A 6055-nucleotide genomic window follows, 5' to 3' on the forward strand; every position below is an offset into this window, starting at 1 on the left:
GAACAAGATGTGTACCATTTGGTACCTTACTTTTGTATATTTGGTCTGTTTTACTCAACAGGAATCACTTTCCATGGGAAACATTATTGTTATGTCTCCTGAATCCCAGCTGCACAGAAGAGTGCCTCACCTGCTGGGAGAGGGAGGGGACCTTGAAGCACTCTTGGAGCAGTAAAAGGATATGTCCTTGTGTCACTCTGCCCACTTGAACCACTCTGGTTTCTCTTTCCACTAAATTCACATGCTGTCCACTGTTCATTTGGGCATCCTAGAAGTCCCCAGGGATTTCAGCAATCATACTTTGAAGCCCAAGTTTTCCACGAGGCTGAAATCCAGCCAGAGCCTTGTGCTCCATGTCCCCTCTCAGTAGGTAGGTCCCTGTGTGCTCTGATCAGCCTCCCCTGGGACCTCTGCTTATGCCAATGTGAAGCCTGTCCCACCTGCTTCTGCCCTTGAGGGGCTTCTCATGGGGAAGGGCTTGCAGAGACATGCAGAATCCTCGCCTCGTGTTCCTCAGGTGACCTCCAGTCCCGATGCAGGTGCTGTCACTGCACCTGCAGGTGAAAGGACAGACACTTCCCAGCAAAGTGGTGAGGTCATGGAGTCCCTGACCTTTATCACCTTCCCTGGCCACACCTGCACAATGCTGCCTGAGAACACTGACAGACATCATCATTCAGCTAAGTGTCCATGCATTCATATCACTCCCAGATTCTGAGAAGGAGTCTTCCCCAAATGCAGTATCAGACACAGAAGCATGAATCCAGAGGGGATTGGACATGAAACTATGACAGTGCTCTCTCCCTCTCCCTCTCCCTCTCCCCCTTCCTTCTACCGTCCCTCTCACCCTTCCTCTCCCTCTCTCTCTCCTCTCCCAATCTCACTCTCCACCTCACACACACATTCACAGCAGCTCTTTCAGGAAACACTTCTTCTCTCCTTCTTGCTCTGACCTCCCTCTGAGATGTCCTCACTGGTCCATGACTAACACTCTCTGCTCATTCTGCAGCTTTGCTCTGCAGACCCAGGTGAGCTTAAGGAAGGTGAGTCCCCAGTGGGTACTGGTGTCCAGGTGAAGGTGTGGGTATGGGCATGGGCTCTTGCTTTCCTTCCTTCTGATCCCAGGGAGAGGAGGCAGAGCCCAGGGAGATCATAATGCTAAATCTAAAACTACTCTCCTCTCTAGAGGGACAACAAACATTTGGTTAGAGAAAAGTTAAAACAGTTGTTTCCTGTGTCGAGGATGAAAAGGCGATTGGGGAAATGTGTGTGATCTGTGATGGGGACAGAGGAAGGGAGAGACCAGCCAGGGACCCTGAGTGTCTGGGTCTGACTGTAATACCACTTGGCATCCCAGCCTGTAGACAGATTGTGAAGTGCTATGCTGCTTTTCCATCCCAGAATCAATCTTTTATTCTGAATATCCCCACAAACATTTTCTTATGAAACAGGAAAGAACACCCATTTTCACCATGGATGTTTTGGATGGGCAGTTGGGTGTCCTTCCCTGAGGACTCAGGGCACCTATTCTGATCCCGTGTATCCACTTTCCTTTCCCTGTGAATTTCAGCACCTATTTATCAGTCAGAATTTGAAAACACACCACAGCCTCACGGGCCCAGGCTCCTGATAGGGACCTGACTTCATGCCAGCCTGAAGACTCCTGCTGCAGCCTGACCCCCTGCTCCCTCGGATGCACTGCAGGCCTGGTCTCTCAGCCATCCCTATGTTCTCCCTTCTGCTGTGCTTACTCTGCCTCACAGTTTCAGCACTATCATGGGGCTGTAGTTCACTGATGAGTTTAAACTGCCTTCTGTCTTGCAGATGCTGGAAAGAGATCAGTTGTGACACTCTGCACAAACCCCCAAGCCTACGGTGGATGTGAGTGTGCGCTGCGACTGCACCTCCCACCCCAAGGCTCCCAAGGCCAGCGTCTCTAGTGAGGCTCCTTCCAGATAACTTTTCCTCCATCTGGAACCTGGAGAAAGGTGTCTCCTAACTCACCCCTGCCTGACCAAGTAAGCAACATAATTTATTCCCCTCTGCCCTTTTGAAATCAACCAGCTGCCCTTCGAGGAATAGGGCCAGACACAAGGTGGGTCTCCTCTGCCCACCTCCAACTTCTATTCCATACTGAGCAGCCCCTACCCAAGACTCCAATGCATTTGTTCAGTGTTCACATGTGAGTATGAAGAGAAAAACGTTTTCTCAAATATTGTACATTAAATATTCATCAAAGTTTACCATTACACTTAAATGACTACCAAGATAAAAATGGATAAAGCAAGCGTGTTGGATTAGTGGGTTACAATGTCTAGATGTCTCACTGAAGAGAAATAGGAAATACAGATGTGTTCAAAACTTATGCACTGCCTGCATTAACTCCTCCAATGCTATGTGGTTTTGAGTTACTTAAATTTTTATTCACATATTCTTGAATTATACTCAAAGGGTTGGTTGTCAGTTCTGTAAATAGACTTTTATATATTTCAAATGAATAATGATAACACATTTGTAAACATGATTGTGGACCACAGCCTAATCTTCCTCTTCCAGGGCTGTAATTTTCATATATGTTTCTGTGTTTTATTTATCTGAAGCCTGGCATGGTGGTACCAGCCCTTAATTCTGGCTTCTTGAGAAACTGAGGTAGGAGGATCACAAGTTTGAGGCCAACCTGGGAAACTTACCCAGACACTGTCTCGAGTAAAATATTAAATTGGTGATGGATGGGTTCCTGCAGTCACCATGGAACCTGCTGTCCCCAGAAAAAGGAAAAAAATTACTATTTGCACTATTTCAGGTAAGTACAAATAGAACAACGTAGTGATAATCAAGTGATTTCTTCATTTAAACTTGAAAATTGATTTTGACATGGTTGTGTATACTATTTTTAAAGAATCATGGGAAAATACATATGTTTGTACTATTAAATACAGATATGATCACTTTACAAAGTCAACGTTTCTACTCTTCCATCGTGCCCAGTCTCTGCCCTAATATTTCTGTCCTTATATATTTTGAAAAATATATGCTGCACGTGTCTGGGTCTTATCTCTACCTACAGAATATATGCTTGAGAACAACCCACTAAAGCCCACAAGGCTGTGTCTACTCTCCCTGTACACACACCTGCTGGGCACCCTTGAACCTGAAGACACTCATGTCCATGCACAGGGCTCCCCCTCCTCTCCCTGCAGAGACACCTGCTGGACACCCTCCACCCTGAAGGCATCCATGTCCATGCACAGGGCTCCCCCTCCTCTCCCTGCAGAGACACCTGCTGGACACCCTCTACGCTGAAGGCATCCATGTCCCTGCACAGGTATCCCCCTCCTCTCCCTGCAGAGACACCTGCTGGGCACCCTCCACCATGAAGGCACCCATGTCCCTGCACAGGTCTGCCCTCCTCTCCCTACAGAGACACCTGCTGGGCACCCTCCAACCTGAAGGCACACATGTCCCTGCACAGGTCTCACCGTCCTCTCCCTGAGGAGACCCCTGCTGTGCACCATCCACCCTGAAGGTACCCATGTACCTGCATAGGCCTCACCCTCCTCTCCCTACAGAGACACCTGCTGGGCACCCTCCACCCTGAAGGCACCCATGTCCCTGCACAGGTCTCCCCCTACTCTCACTATAGAGACACCTGCTGGGCACCCTCCACACTGAAGGCACCCATGTCCCTGCACAGGTCTCCCTCTCCTCTCCCTGCAGAGACACGTGCTGGGCACCCTCCACCATGAAGGCACCCATGTCCCTGCAGAGTTCTCCTCTCCTCTCCGTGTAGAGACACCTGCTGGGCACCCTCCACCCTGAAGGCACCCATGTCCCTGCACAGGTCTCCCCATACTCTCCCTATAGAGACACCTGCTGGGGACCCTCCACCCTGAAGGCACCCATGTCCCTGCACAGGTCTCCCCCTACTCTCCCTATAGAGACACCTGCTGGGCACCCTCCACACTGAAGGCACCCATGTCCCTGCACAGGTCTCCCCTCCTCTCCCTGCAGAGACACCTGCTGGGCACCCTCCACCCTGAAGGTACCAATGTCCCTGCACAGGTCTCCCCCTACTCTCCCTATAGAGACACCTGCTGGGCACCCTCCACCCTGAAGGCACCCACGTCCCTGCACAGGTCTCCCCTCCTCTCCCTGTAGAGACACCTGCTGGGCACCCTCCACCCTGACGGCATCCATGTCCCTGCACAGGGCTCTCCCTCCTCTCCCTGCAGAGACTCCTGCTGGGCACCCTCCACCCTGAAGGCACCCATGTCTCTACACAGGTCTCCCCCTCCTCTCCCTACAGAGACACCTGCTGGGTACCCTCCACCCTGAGGAGGGACCCATGTCAATGCACAGATTTCTCCATCACTCTCACCATCACCTGGGAGTTGGAGACTGAGTTTTGTGAAGCTCAGGTTTTTATTATGTTTTGCTTGAGCAGGTGGGCAGAAAGTCATCGTCTCTTTCACGTGAGAGTATTTAGTTTAGGTAAGTATTACGTTGTGGCTTGTCCTGATGGTGACACATTTACTCTCATTTGTTTATCTCCTAACTTTAGGAACTACCCACACTCCAGTTGCTGATGTGATCCATTCAGCATGGATATGGGATTTATTTTTCTCACTCACACAGGAGAAGGAATCCTTGGAAATTTCTCCCTCCTTTGCTTCTATAACTTCACCTTGTTCACCAGACATCACTTCAGACCCACAGATTTGATTCTCAATCAGCTGGTGCTGGCCAATTCCATTGTTCTTCTCTCTTAAGGAGTACCTCAGACTCTGGCAAGTTTGGGACGGAAACATTTCCTGGATGATAGGAGATGTAAGCTTGTCTTCTATTCTTACAGAGTAAGCACTGGTGTTTCCTTCAGCACCTTGTGCCTTTTCAATGGCTTCGAGGCCATTAAGCTCAACCCCAGAATCTGTAGATGGATCTCGCTAAAGATCAGATCCCTACAGTGCATCGGCTCCTGCTGTCTCCTCTGTTGGACCCTGCATCTCCTCATAAATTCATTTCTGCCTTTATTAGTGAATGGCCCACAGAATAAGGAAAATCTCAGTGCAGATGGGAGTCATGGCTACTGTTCATGGTCAGCAGAATATAGTCACAGCACCTTACATTTAATCTTATACTTTTCCCCTGACTTGATGAGTCTGGTCCTCATGGCCTGGGCCAGTGGCTCCATGGTCTTCCTCCTGCACAGGCACAAGCAGCGAGTCCAGCACATTCACAGCCATGTACACAGTCCCAGACCTTCCCATGAGGTCAGGGCCACACGCACCATCCTGATCCTGACGAGCTCCTTTGTTTCCTTTTACTCCGTCTACACTGTACTGACCATGTGGATGACCCTAGCTGCAAACAGAGGCCAGTGGGTCGTGAGCAGCTCCGTGCTGGTGGCCTCATGTTTCCCAGCACTCAGCCCCTTTGTGCTCCTCATCAATGACACCCGGGTCTCTTAGTTCCTCTCTCACTGTCGAGTGAGGACAAATTGTGTCTCCTAATCCACTCGCCTGGCAAGGGGTCTGTTCTCCTTGAGGTACTTGAATGTTCATGTCAGAATCTGCTCATATTGAAGATCCCTCAGTTCAGACTGTCTGACCCTATGGCACAGGAGGTGGCAATATCTCCTCTAGCCTCAGCCCTAGGCCAGACTAAGCACAGACATCATGCACATAATTAAACAGGGATCTGACCCTGTTTCCAATTGGGGAAGTTTAGGATATTTTAAAGTGTGTATTAGAAGAAATTGTTGAGATTACAGATAAGGAAATTCTTTCTTTAAAGTCTTATGAAAACTCACTGAAGACTTTTTGCCATTTTGTTGCTAGTGTTTCAGTATCATTTCTTTTTAAATTAATTATTTTCTTTGGCAAATAATTATGTGTATTTCAGAGATACAATGTGATGTTCTGATCTCTGTACACTTTATATAAAGAGTCAGTCACCTACATGCCCAACATCTCAATAGCATCATTCGTTTCTTGTGAGGATATTAAAAATCTTTTGTTTCAAAAATCTTGAAATTTACATTCCATTTTTATTAACT

General features: G+C 48.6%; 1 pseudogene; it reads left to right on the forward strand.

Annotated features, from left to right (window-relative positions):
- The first annotated feature begins 533 nt into the window (after window positions 1-533).
- On the forward strand, window positions 534-5468 carry LOC124966260 (vomeronasal type-1 receptor 1-like; annotated as a pseudogene).
- Window positions 5469-6055: the final 587 nt, after the last annotated feature.

Source organism: Sciurus carolinensis, chromosome 16, assembly GCF_902686445.1.
Source record: "Sciurus carolinensis chromosome 16, mSciCar1.2, whole genome shotgun sequence".
NCBI lineage: Eukaryota > Metazoa > Chordata > Mammalia > Rodentia > Sciuridae > Sciurus > Sciurus carolinensis.